This window comes from Tachyglossus aculeatus, chromosome 11 (genome assembly GCF_015852505.1).
Source record: "Tachyglossus aculeatus isolate mTacAcu1 chromosome 11, mTacAcu1.pri, whole genome shotgun sequence".
Lineage (NCBI taxonomy): Eukaryota > Metazoa > Chordata > Mammalia > Monotremata > Tachyglossidae > Tachyglossus > Tachyglossus aculeatus.
Window position 1 is genome coordinate 7561883 of NC_052076.1, and position 14094 is coordinate 7575976.

General features: G+C 45.7%; 1 protein-coding gene across 1 annotated transcript in view; it reads right to left on the minus strand.

Annotated features, from left to right (window-relative positions):
• The window catches only part of CHD9 (chromodomain helicase DNA binding protein 9), a 202389-nt gene extending 189649 nt beyond the window's left edge, over nt 1-12740 (minus strand). Inside the window, exons 1-2 of the mRNA XM_038753971.1 lie at nt 12638-12740; nt 9553-9622 (exon numbers count right to left, since the gene is read on the minus strand). The gene's annotated coding sequence lies outside the window, so the exon portion shown is untranslated. The remainder of the gene's footprint in view (nt 1-9552; nt 9623-12637) is intronic.
• Between the last annotated feature and the right edge of the window lie 1354 nt (nt 12741-14094).

The window sequence follows — 14094 nt, forward strand, 5'->3', positions numbered from 1 at the left end:
CCTCCCACTTCTCACTCCCTTCTAACTCCTCATTCCTAACTTCTCCTTTTATCCCCTTTGCCTCAACTTCTTCTCGCCTTACCTTTTCCCCCACCAACTCCATCTGCTTTCCCCTCAGCCTTCACATAATGCCAACACAACTAAAATTTGAAAATGCTCTCTTTTAAACCAATGGGAACACAATTTCCCTAATGTATGAAAAATACAAACAATTTTGTTTTCCTCATTATTAGCAAAGTGAATCTGTTCCTAGAAAATAAAGAAAATCTCCTATGTACCTTTTTATTAATAAAATGGTGGTAACTGTCACTATGGGTACATCCCTAAGAGTACCATTGGTGTCTAAGGCTAAGTCCTACCCACCTGTTGTAGCTCAACACCCTCCTCCCCTGCCCGTTCTCTCCCTTTTCCCCAGCTTACTGCCCTTATTGTGGTCCCTGCTTTCACCTACACTACCCCCAGGAGGAAAAAAATCGAGGATCGTTGCTCTTTCCAAGAACCTTAGCACCTGAAAATGCCTACTGTTGCTCTTTTCAGCTAGGGCAATGTCTCTGTATCAGTCAGTTCCTGAAGGCTGCAGAAAACTAAGGTCTCCTCTCCTGGGTCCCAAAATTCCCCAGTTCAGTAGACATTTGTACAAACACAGCTGGGCCATCCAACATTGCTCTCAGCAGTAATCGCTCCAATGCCCAAGTGGTCTCCCATGGGCAGTCTGGGATGTGATTTCTGCAGCTTCCCAGGGCTAGTGACCCCATGTTTGACCATTTGTAACCCACGAGAGTGATCCCTTTTTTATTTCCTTTGAGTGTCCTTTAGGTCTAGGGCTACTGAATGTAATGACTGGATTACATACAGGGCTCACTTCAAGGTAATCTGAAAAGTTGCACGTAATTTGATCACTTCTATTCCCCACCATCTGAGGCATTCTGATGACCCAAACAGCTACATTTAACAGTTAGTGACAGATCTAGTGTGTCACTAGACAAGGTGCAGTTTTGCTGAATGGAATTTTGAAGTTATTGCTATGTTTCCCCCCAGCCCAAAAAATCTAATTCTACCCCTTCCATTGTTGATTCGTATTCATATTGCTATTTAATCATAACAATGTTTATTGCGCTTATCACTTTTTTATAATGATATTGTCGGTCAATTTTTGGATCTTGGGAACACAATAATGCATTTTGCATTACGTGTTACGAGAAACTAAAGTTAGTTTAGCACTCTTTCACTTAACTAGTATTTTTATGGAACCAATTAGGAGCACTAACCAAGGTACCTAGGAGCCAAAGTCTGAAAAACACGGCTGTAGAGTCCATTTCCAGCTACCCTGCTAGCAACTTATTCAAACGAGGAGGCACTTGGATTGCATGACCAATGGAAAATAGATCTCTCTTCCCTAAATGTAGATAAATAGCCATGTGATAAAGTAATTTTTTTCAATAAGGAAAATGGTCAAATTAATTAGAGAGAGGCACCCCAAGATTCTAAACTTGGGACTATAATCAAATGCTAATTAAAGCCTGTAATCCCTTAGATAGCTGGACTTGGGCTATACCACTTAGAATACTGAACACATTTAAACAAATCATAATCAACAGTTTTTCCCGAGTGCCTATTTTGTGCAGAGAAAACTCTATCTGGGTGGTAACAGTAGTAACGGTGATATTTATTGAGCACTCCCTGAGTGCATACATTAGAAACCCAAGATGCACTCCCTGTGTAGAAGGAGCTCACAATTTCACGGAGGAGACAGAGGTAAAAGGATTTACAAACTGCGGGAGTGAAAGGAAAAACAGTGATCAGATAAGGAACTGAATGATTATGTCAGGAAGAAATATCGGAATTGAATATACAAATATACACTGGTGATGAGGACGGGTATGAATGCATACATACGGGCTGTAGGTGGCTGTTAGGTTGATAAGGCCTCGGGCGATGGCAATTAATCAAAGAAGACCAGTTGGAGGTGGAATTATAGAAGGGCTTTAAAGGTGGGGATGGAATTCCAGATGGGGAACACAGTAAGCAAGGGGTTGAAGGCAAGAGAGACAACAGTCAGGAGGTGAACTTGGGAGCAGCAAAAAGGCAAGTTGCAGAGTAAAAGGAGAATGAGCAAATACGTAAACTGGGGAAAGCTTGATAGAGAGTCTTGAAGCCAATGTTACGGAGTTTTTATTTGATGTGGAGGGAGAAGAGCAGTTATTAAAGGTTTCTGAGAAGTGGAGAAACATGTACCAAGCAATGTTTCTGGAAGATAATCCGATTAGGAGCCTAGAGTATAAACTGAAAGGTCAAGGGGCTGATACAATACTCTAATCATGATCCGACAAGTGCTTGAACCAGGTAGGGTTGTGGCTGTTTGGGTTGGGAGAAGGGGGCAAATCCAGGATGTGTTTTGGAAGAAGAATGAGTAAGATTTGCATTAAGTTGATGTAATGAAGCTTTAAACCCTCTATAAAATAAGATCCCTAGGGCAGCCAATATTATAAAGTGACATCCAAAGGACAGTAGAGAAAGGTTGTGGGGTTTTGTGTGTCTTTTTTTCAAACTGTATATACTCTTGTTGACTTCATTCTATCGGGTAGTTATAAAAGATGAAAAACGAAGGGCACCTAACTCATGAATGAAAAACAGACACACTTACAAACAGTTAAGAAACTCTGGGAGACACATGCGCCCAGCCAGAAGTTCTCATGGACCTGAAGGAAAGATAGGAACAAAGTCAAAAGATACCTCCAAGTTCAATTTCGAATGTATTCCACATTTTGCACAGTCTAAAATGGTCCTCTGGTTTCTCTGCATAAACACCATCTCCCATCTAGAAACATTTGGCGACATACAGGAGATTAAATACTGACTAAATTCTTCTTCAGTATTGAGGTTTTAAGTACTGTTTCTTCCTTGTTATTAAGGTACCATTAAGCATGAAAAAGAAGTTTGCACTGCCTAATAAAAGGGCCAAACAAGCAAGTAGAAGTTACCTTTCTAAAGCCTTGTCTCATTTTGTATACATCCAGATAAAACTTCATTATTCTATTGGTACGTGCAATATCGACAGTATACAATGAGCATCAGTTTGCAGAGCACTGAACTAAACCTATCCCTGCCCTCAAAGAACTTACCATAAAATAGGAAAGTCAAGGACATACCACTGTTTAAAACTGGCAAACATATCATAATTAACGGTGAATAATTACGGGTGAATCAAGGCATAAATAATTCACAAGTGAAGTAAACGGAAAAATACAAGAGTGCTGAGGTGATAGTATACGCGACTGCCAGGCCAAATACAAGAAATATCAAAAAGCTCCTAGTGCCTTGACATAGTATTTTCTCTCCTCTCAATAGGCAATCAACAAAAGGTCATTAAATTTCAACTATTCAAGGAACTCTAAAGAGTTGCTTGGCAGGTTCACGGTATAGTAATTATTATTATGGCAAGTTTTTCTTTCTCCTTAATATACTAAAATCTATCAAGCCCTTTAAATTCTTGTATTATCCATTTTTCACTGGTGCCATACTGGGAAAAGGCCTACCTTTCAAAAAGCCACCCTTAAAGAAGTAGGGGTCTTGCCTTAGAAATGTGCTAGCGTCCCAATTTTAGGAATGCTCAAAAAAAGGATCAGGAATTTGGCTTTTCAATTTGTTAACCCGTTAACCACTAAAAAGCAAGATTTCTATGGATTAGAGGAAACAGCTTCTGCCAGATTAAAACTCAATGGGTCACTGATACCTTAGGAACTTGGCATGTTAGGAAATCAGACTTGTTAAATCAAGAAAACAGCCTAGCCTGAAATGTTACTTGTTTAACATCATAGCTGCTTGACAGCAAACTAGCACTTTGGGAAGGAATTCAGCAGGGAGAAGTGTGGGTATTAAAGAGATAAACTGGTGAGTTAACAGTTCAATAGGCACTTTTCTGAGGCCACTTGAACCAAGCCATTGTTTCCAATTTCTCTTTCACCTTTTAGACAGAGATTAGGACAAATGATCTGAATTGCCACAGGATGTTGAAGAGTCCAGGTTTGCTTTACCTCCTGTTCTTTAAGGACAAGTAGCTTTAAAAAAATTAAATATACACAAGAGTGTGTGTGTGTTCTGTGTGGAGGGGAGTGGGTTTCTCTTTAGGCGGATTTGTGATACAGTAGTCTTTTACGAATTGTTTCAGGGATGACTTGGCTTTGAATCGGTGCCCTTGATAATCACGGAAAAAACTAAGAGGACTATTGTTTGTGACAGAGGGCAATCTTACTCCTAAGCCAGAAGTCACAGGGCCTTGTAGAATGAAGGTTTTTGTTTCAGCTCTTACCTAATGATTCTGTAAAAGTCACGGATGCTGAGGGGCAGAAGGCAGCTCTTTACTCTCCACTGGGAAAAAGTGGCCCACTGAAGATCTCCATGTGCCTTTTGCAGGATTTTAAAATGCCTTCTCTAACTAGCCTCGAAGGTACTCGGTTCATCGGGGTGTCCTTAGAAAGGTCATTAAATCATCCAGCAGAGGTAATGTCATATCCGGTTCACTCAACAGGCGGGCAGGCATCTTCCCGGAGGATTCCAGAACTCTGGCAGAACTAGGTTTTTTGTCAAATTAACACTTTGGGGTCTCGGAACCACTCCTCTCACCACAATCTTATTTTACAAGCAGGGTCCTAGCCCCCAGCAATGATGCCAGTCCTGGTGAAGATTTTAATAGGAAAGCCTTGTCTGTTTTCTTTCATTCATTCAATCATATTTATTGAGCATCTACTGTGTGCTGAGCACTGTACTAAGCCTCAGACAAAAGTATGTAAGAAGAGCTTTATGAATTTACTAACTAGAAGCAGTGCGGCCTAATGGTTAAAACACGAGCCTGGGAGTCAGAAGGACCTGGGTTCCAATCCCGGCTCTGCTGCTTGTCTGTTGGACCTTGGGCAAGTCACTTAGCTTCTCTGTGCCTCAGTTACATCATGTGTAAAATGGGGATAAGACTGTGAGCCCCACATGGAACAGGGAATGTGTCCAACCTGATTAGCTTGTACCCAGTCTGGCGCTTAGTACCGTGCTTGGCACACAGTAAGCACTTAAATACCATAAAAAACAAGCAACAAAAAAAAATAGACACCATATCATCAGAGAACTAAACAAAAGCCAAGTGAGACAGTTTGGATAGTGAAAAAGGGCAGGGAGACTAAAGAGTTTCCATTTTTGTAGCTTTTTATTGTTAAAAAAAACCAAACAGACAAGCATCTGTCCTGATGAATTGGGCATTGACCTTCCTGGTGGCAGAGGGTTTAGACCAGCTGACTTTTCAAGGTCTAAAGTGCTGAGGGAAGTATTCCAGACAAAGCTCCAAACTTGCAGCCAATGAGTCACTCCTGATCAGCTTCACATCCTGCCTCATCTCCAACACCCTTGCTAGCCTCCTGAAAAACACAATAGAGCCTGGAAATGCCTGCTTGGAGATGATGACTTCATCCAACATTATAATTTAGAAAAATGAAACAGGGTTTCCATCTCCCTGCATGCACACGAGTGAGCGTTTCTGAGTGGATTTAGCACGGAAGGGGCCGTGTTCGTGGTGAGAGAGTGACCAGTATTCTCATTTGCCTGTAGGCTGCCACTTTGGCCATTGCTACTCCAGGACAAGTTGAGGGTGACTATGGCATATAATGAGAAGAGGTCAAGTTGACCCCCCACCTCCAAAGCATTATTAATAATAATAATAATAATAATAATGGCATTTATTAAGCGGTTACTATGTGCAAAGCACTGTTCTAAGAGCTGGGGAGGTCACAAAGTGATCATGTTGTCCCACGTGGGGTTCACGGTCTTAATCTCCATTTTAGATGAGGGAACTGAGGCACAGAGAAGTGAAGTGACTTGCCCAAAGTCACACAGCTGACAATTGGCAGAGCCGGGATTTGAACCCATGACCTCTGACTCCAAAGCCTGGGCTCTTTCCACTGATCCACACTGCTTCTCCATTAGCTTTCATTAGAGCAGAATCCCAAGCCAATCAAGATGCAATCTCATGGAACAGGGATCATCTGCATCAGATCGATGTAATAATTACAGCATTTACTACAGACTTACTATGTGCTGAATGCTGGGGTTGATACAAGGTTATCGGATTGGATCCAGTCCTTGCCACATACGGACCTCACAGACTATCTTATCCCCATTTTGCAGATTAGAAAGCTGAGTCCCAGTTAGGTTAAGTGATGGCCTAAGGTCATTCAGCAGGCCAGTTGAAGAGCTGGGACTCAAATCCAGATCTTCACACTCCCAGACCTGTGCTCTTTCCACTAAGCCATGCTGCCAGCCCAAGAGTACTGAATTGCCATAACCAAAAAGGATCAGTATCTAGTCCTCCTACATTTCAGATGGCTCAGTTTGTTCCATACAGACCTGGGCTGTATCCACACAGAATAAAAATTATTCTAGTTTCATAACAAATACACTTAATTTCACCAACATACAAGTAGTCTTTGACTCCACTCTAAGTCCAAACACTTTTCTTCAAGAAAAGCAAACACAATTGCGGGTTATTGTTAAGACAACGGCCTTCTGAATGAGAACATTTAATCAATCAATTGTATCTACTGAGGGCTTACTATGCGCAGAGCACTGTACTAAGCTCTTGGGAGAGTGCAACAGAATTGTTTGACATTTCCTGCCCACAAGGAGCTTACTGTCCAGAGCTGATGAGTTAAGAGTTCAAAGTTCACCCACTGGGCCGGATTTTGTAGGGAGAACATCTGAGCAAATGATCCGAGCTCCTCCCCCAGAGGGTAGCAGGACCGTTGAGGGTATGGTTAGGCCCACCTTCCCCGCCCCCCTGCCCCCCGGGTTCTCGATGGGACTTCCAGGTGGATCCCCATTCTCCTAGCCACACTCTTCACTATTACTCTCAGCCTCAGGGTACCCATGACTTCAGGTAACCCTGACCCTTAAACGTCCAAGGCTAACCCTGTTCACACATAGAATTCCACTCTTGAAGAAGAGAGCTATCACTCGCCAAATTTTCTAGGGAACTAAGTGCTCTACTGTGTGACTATTGGAAAAAAAGGAAACCCTCCTGCCAGCTTGTTCGGTCCCTTCAATAACTACTTTCAAGTAGTCTTTGACTCAACTCTAAGTCCAAACACTTTTCTTCAAGAAAAGCAAACACAATTGCGGGTTATTGTTAAGACAACGGCCTTCTGAATGAGAACATTTAATCAATCAATTGTATCTACTGAGGGCTTACTATGCGCAGAGCACTGTACTAAGCTCTTGGGAGAGTGCAACAGAATTGTTTGACATTTCCTGCCCACAAGGAGCTTACTGTCTAGAGCTGATGAGTTAAAGAGTTCAAAGTTCACCCACAGGGCCGGATTTTGTAGGGAGAACATCTGAGCAAATGATCCGAGCTCCTCCCCGAGAGGGTAGCAGGACCATTGGGGGTCTGGTTAGGCCCACCTTCCCCACCCCCTCCGCCCACCCCCCACCCCCCGGGTTCTCAATGGGACTTCCAGGTGGATCCCCATTCTCCTAGCCACACTCTTCACTATTACTATTACCCATGACTTCAGGTAACCCCGACCCTTAAACGTCCAAGGCTAACCCTGTTCACACACAGAATTCCACTCCTGAAGAAGAGAGCTATCACTCGCCAAATTTTCTAGGGAACTAAGTGCTCTACTGTGTGACTATTGGAAAAAAAGGAAACCCTCCTGCCAGCTTGTTCGGTCCCTTCAATAACTACTTTCATCTGGCTTTTCCCGCCACACTGATTGATTTTGTAGTACTCTGACAAGATTTAAAGCTCCACATATTTAATTTTGAAATACTATTCCAGTGAAAACATCAAGCAAAACTTTGGCTTGTTCTTTTCCAATGAAATCTTTCCAGAACATGTATTACCCTGCCTTGGATACCTTTAAGAAGCAGGAGCAGAACGGAGAGGCAGCCTGAGCCCCCCTGACACTGGAGCCTGAAGCCAGAGGGGGGCCAGACAGCTTGGAGCCCCCAGCCTTCCCAGCAGCAAGAGACTCGCCCAGGCCCAGAGAGAGAGCAGGAGGCAGAGAGCCAGGCCTATTCTGGGCCACCTAGAAACCAGGGCCCGAAAACACTGGGAGTAGGCGGCAGGACTGATGTCCAGGGGTGAGTTGAGTGTCGTGAGGGCTAGAGTGCCACCTTTCCTGCTGATCCCACTGGCCAGGGGGCCACCAACTCTAAGGAAACAGGATGGAAGAGAAGCTCGGTTACACCAAGCGAGACCACGTTCAAAATCTGGTAAAAAAAAAAAACCCAAAAAAACCCTTTCCCAACTGCCTGGGGTGGGATGGGGTGGAGGACTAGAGACAGAAATGTATAGCGTGTGCTTTGTTTGGTCATTTCACTTCTGTTCTTGATAATCCTTTTAGGTCACTGTGGGGAACACTGAATTCTTGCACTTGCACTCTTGGACCGTGAATTGCTTGAGACTCGGGGCCCACACCTTTCTCACCTACAGGGTCATCTCGCTAGGGCTTCAAACTCAGTTTTGCAGTGATTAAGCGGTCAAAAAATGCTCCTGATAATGATGAGAGGAGTTTAAATGTTCTGGGCTGCAACAGAACTATCACCATTTAATAAGTTTTACATGGGGTGTGGAAATATGCTTCTCCTTTCATTTTAATAGTAAATTAATGTTCATGTTAAGCAGCTCAGTAAATTGTCCAGAAAACTGATATTACATAATAGCTCCTTTACCATTGTACATAGTTAAAATAAGGATGTCGTCCTCTGGTACTCCAGTAATAGGCAAAACACTGCAATTCCTAAATATCCCTGATGGCCGCAACAATAAACCAAACCTTGATTTCAACTCCTATCACCAAAATCGGAGTCTTGACCTGTAGGAATTTCATTCCAATTATCACCTTTCTAAGGTCAAAAAGCACTCCACTTTGGGGTGGCTTTGTAAGTGATGGTTTCAAGGTTCAACAGACACCTGATTTACTTCACTGAGTCAACGGCAAGTGAAGTCGGATTAACGTTACGCCAAAAGGGGACTAGATTAAGACCGTTCAAGCTGAATCTCAAAACTAGATGAAGGAAGAGCTTTCAAAACTGCAAGGAATTCGACCACCTCTTTCCCCACAAATCACTGCCTTTGCCCATCCTCCTTGCCCCTTTTCCCAAATCCTGAATCTCATTCTCTGACTTCTAACTTTCCTTCTCCCCTTAAATTCAGCCTCCAAAGATTGCCACTTCTTTCTCAACAGTGTCTCTAAAATGTGTCCTTTTCCACCCATTTCTACATCCTAAATCCTGACTGCCATCCCATGCCTGGCCTAATAGAAACCATTTTCGCCTCTCTTCCCTCTAATCAATAAAAACTGCCCAAAAAACTACTGCCCACATCCACTTCCTTTCTCAAAACCCTCTACCTTTACATCACCTTCTGCATCAAATCAAATCCACACTCTTCTCACTCAATTCAACTACCTGGATTAGACGTTCCTTCTGGTTTCTTCTTACTCTGCTTCAGTCCTGTCAAACCAACCCCCACACCCCTTTACGTCTCTATGCCTCTTCCCACGTCACCTTTAACGCATGATCTGCTAGTTCTCTCGTGTCGCGTCTCCAAATTTTGTCCTTCCCCTCCAAGGTCTTCCTGAATGAGGGTGTAAGAGATTATAAAAACAGGGGGGTCAATCCAGAACCTAACTTCAGCTATAAACTTTAACGTTTAACATTACAGGAACCTAAAAACTGCCAGGCTGAGCTTAGACCAATCATCCATCCCTTTTGGCCTGCCTCAGACAAGACCGGTTGGAGGACAGTGTTATGACTACCTTACATTCACCAATGCTTACAGTAAGGAACATTCCTTCTAACTTTCCTGATTTTTTTCTTAAAATTATTAAGACTGCGAGCCCCACGTGGGACAGAGACTGTGTCTGACCCCATTACCTTGCATCTACGCTAGCGCTTGGTGCAGTGCATGCCACACAGTCAGTACTTAAATACCAGAGCATGGGCCTAGAAGTCAAAGGCCTTGAGTTCTAATCCTGACATCGCCATTCACCTGCTGTGGGACTTTAGACAAGCCACTTAACCTCTCTGGGCCTCGGCTTCTTCATCTGTAAAGTGGGCATTTTATACCTTTTCTCCATGGCTCAGTGAAAAGAGCACAGGCTTTGGAGTCAGAGGTCACAGGTTCAAATCCCAGCTCCGCCGTCAGCTGTGTGACTTTGGGCAAGTCACTTCACTTCTCTGTGCCTCAGTTCCTTCCTCTGTAAAATGGGGGTGAAGACTGTGAAACCCCCTGTGGGACAACCTGATCACCTTGTAACCTCCCCAGCACTTAGAACAGTGCTTTGCACATAGTAAGCGCTTAACAAATACCATCATCATCATTATTATTATTATTATACTGTGAGATCCCATGTGGGCCAGATCCTGTGTCCAATCTGCAGGCACTGTATCTACCCCAGTACTTTGTACATTGCTGGCACATATAATCAGTGCTTAAAAATATCACTATTGCTATTACTACCTAAAAAAGTGGCAGGCAATTATTGTAGTGGATCACTTGTGAATTTTTAAATGGTATTTGTTAAGGATTTACTAAGTGCCGGGCATTGATGATGATGATGATAATAATAATAATAATAATAATAGTGGTATTTGTTAAGTGCTTAATATGTGCCAGGCACTGAACTAAACGCTGGGGTGAATATAAGCAAATCGGGTTGGACACAGTCCCTGTCCCACATGGGGCTCACAGTCTTCACCCCCATTTTACAGATGAGGTAACTGAGGCCCAGAGAAGTGATGCGACTTACCCAAGGTCACACAGCAGACAAGTGACGGAGTCAAAATTAGAACCCAGGTCCTTCTGACTCCTAGGCCTGTGCTCTATCCACTAGGCTGGTTCTGAGACGTGCAGAGGCCCAAACGCAAAGCCTCCTGGTCACCAGGGTAAAAGAGGCAGATTTAAACTGAAGAAATTCAACGCTTCCACCTAGTTCCAAGCCAGCTGCAGATTCAGTTAGCCACCCCCGCATGCCGACACCCTGTGAGCAGCAACACGTGTATCTGGTGGGGGTGGAGGGGAGGAGAGGGCGGGTTCTGACTGCCTGCACAGCAGTCAGAAAGGCAGACCAGAGCCACTGCAAGCAGAAGGAAGGGGATGCCCTTCCACAAATCCCATGGCAGGGACGTTACACCGACAGGCGAGCCGAATTCTGCCCACGGGCACGTTCTACCCAGTATCCAAACCCTTCGTGACCCTTCTAACGGCTCTACCTTTTCTCTGGAGTAACTTATTCGGGCTCTCTCCACCACGGCTTTAACCAAACTCTTCTTGAACCTGCGATATTTTCTGCCTCCAAAACTGCCTGTGATAATAACTTCCATATGCTTACCACCCGCTGTGAAATTCCTCCCCCAGGATGCCAAGTCCTAAAAAAACCTGGTAACATAATGGCGCTAGCCACTTAGCAAAAGCTCCAACTGCAAGATACCAACATTTTAAGCAGCTTTCCACCCTCTAAAAAGTTCCTGATTCTATACTTCCAACGACCTCCATAGGACGGGTCTGTCTCAATTGGACGGGTCTGCCTACATTATTTTTTTATATTAATGCCCGTCTCCCCCTCTAGACTTTGTGCTCTCTGTGGTCAGGGAACCTACCTAGCCACTCTGTTGTCGTGTCCCAAGTGCTTAGAAAAGTGCTCTGCACAAAGTCAGCACTCAATAAATACCACTGATGATGATGACTACTCAAAAACAGTGGTTCTTGGATAGTCTTCTGCATGTATCCACTGCCTCTCACAACATTTTTCTTCGTTCTTAACATTTCTAAAGCCCATCTTACTTTTGGGGTATGGGGCAAAAGCATGAATCTCTTGGCTTGGCACATTCAGTCCTCTTCACTGCCCACCCTTCTATTTTGTCATCCTCCCTACCTAACCATAGTTGTGTAGCTCTGCACTGTCTCCAATCTTTGCCTTACATGTGAAGCCTCAATGTTTTCTGTACTTTTAGTTGTTCTAAATTCCCCACCCCTAAATTCTTCTCTGCTTTCATTTCCTCTTCATCTTCTTCCCTTCTCTTACTACCGAGACTGCTCCTTAACCACTCACGGAAGTTCATTTTCTCATCCATCAGTGTGGCTCTAGGGGCCGTTTCCCTCACGGCCTTCTGGACTTAGCACACACACACTCTCTCTCTCTTTTCTCTCCAATCAACCAGCCCTCTTAAAAATCACTCCTGAAAACTTGCTCTTTCCATGAAGCGATTCAGTGATGGTCATATTTTAAAAGAACGCTCCATCCGGGGCGGGTGGGAAGGGACGACGACAACCACCACCCAAAAAACCCTTTCTACTCATGTTTACCGAATCCCCGCTCCGCCACTTGTCTGCTGTGTGACCTTGGGCCAGTCACTTTGCTTCTCTGGGCCTCCGTTCCCTCATCTGTAAAATGAGGATGGAGACTGTGAACCCCACGTGGGACAGAGACTGTGTCCAACCCGATTTGCTTGGATCCACCCAGCGCTCAGTATAGTGCCCGGCACAGAGTAACTGCTTCATAAATACCATCATTATTATGTTGGCATTTTTAACGGGTCTGTATCTTGTAGTTCAGGCCTTCGGGGCAGGGACTACAGTAATAACAGACACCTCTGCAAGGCGTGGACATCAGTGATGGCTCCAGAAATGTTCTTTGTACATCACAGGGCAGAAGAGAACAACATCCGGCAAGGTATTTCCTCCGTCGAGTCTAATGTCATCTCAAGCCAGGGTGAGCAACACTCGGCCGGGGGTGGGGGGGGGGAAAAAATCCAGAAAGAGGAAAGGAAAGGTTTGTGCTACACACGTGACCCAATTTCTCCTGGCAAAACCATACCGACGAGTGGGCGGGAAACTGATGACTCAATAAAACTTGAGTTTAGTAAGGGGGCAGTTATGGGAAAGCCGTGAGTCCACGGGAGGACGGAGGGCGTGTAAAAACTATAAAAATCCCGGGCTCCCAAGAAAGCAGTGGATGTGGGTTTGGTAATCACACCTCCCAGATCACTTTCTTCCCCCCCTCCTTTGCATGATTTCTGCCTAGGATTGTTTAGAAGTTTTCAGGGGCTGGTGGTGGTCTTGGGCGGGGGGCCTGGTGAGGAGCTGGGGATAGGGAGGAAGCGGGCGGGGGGCCCAGCTCGCAAGAAGCATGACCACCCCCAAAACCGGGGCTCGGTGGCGGGGGAGATGCCCATGTACACGGGGGGAGGAGGGGGTGGATGGGGAGGATGCCCTGCACAGGGTGGGCAGATCTGGGGGATGCCCGTGTGTGTGGGATAGATGGAGGGAGCAGGGAGGATGCCCATGTGCAGGGGGGAAGATGGGGGGGCGGGATGGATGCCCATGTACAGGGGAAAGATGGGGGGGCCGGGTGGATGCCCATGTACAGGGGAAAGACGGGGGGGCCGGGTGGATGCCCATGTACAGGGGAGCAGATGGGGGGGCGGGATGGATGCCCATGTACAGGGGAAAGACGGGGGGGCCGGGTGGATGCCCATGTACAGGGGAGCAGATGGGGGGGCGGGATGGATGCCCATGTACAGGGGAAAGATGGGGGGGCCGGGTGGATGCCCATGTACAGGGGAGCAGATGGGGGGGGCGGGATGGATGCCCATGTACAGGGGAAAGATGGGGGGGCCGGGTGGATGCCCATGTATAGGGGAGCAGATGGGGGGGATGCCCATGTACAAGGAGGCTGACAGAAGGGGTGGGGAGGATGCCCATGTACGGGGGGCAGATGGGGGGGGGGATGGGCATGTACAGGGAGGCTGATAGGAGTGGGGAGGATGCCCATGTACAGGGGGGCAGGTGGGGGGGGGATGCCCATGTACAGGGAGGCTGATAGGAGGAGTGGGGAGGATACCCATGAACAGGGGGGCAGATAAGGGGGAGCTGCCCATGTACGGGGGGCAGATGATAAAGGGGTTGGGGGGAATGTCCACGTACAGGGGGGCAGATGAAGGGGAGATGCCCATGTACAGAGTGGCAGATTGAAGGGGTGAGGGAGGATGCCCATGTACAGGGGGCAGATAGAGGCAGGGAGGGGCCATGAACAGGGGGGCAGCTGG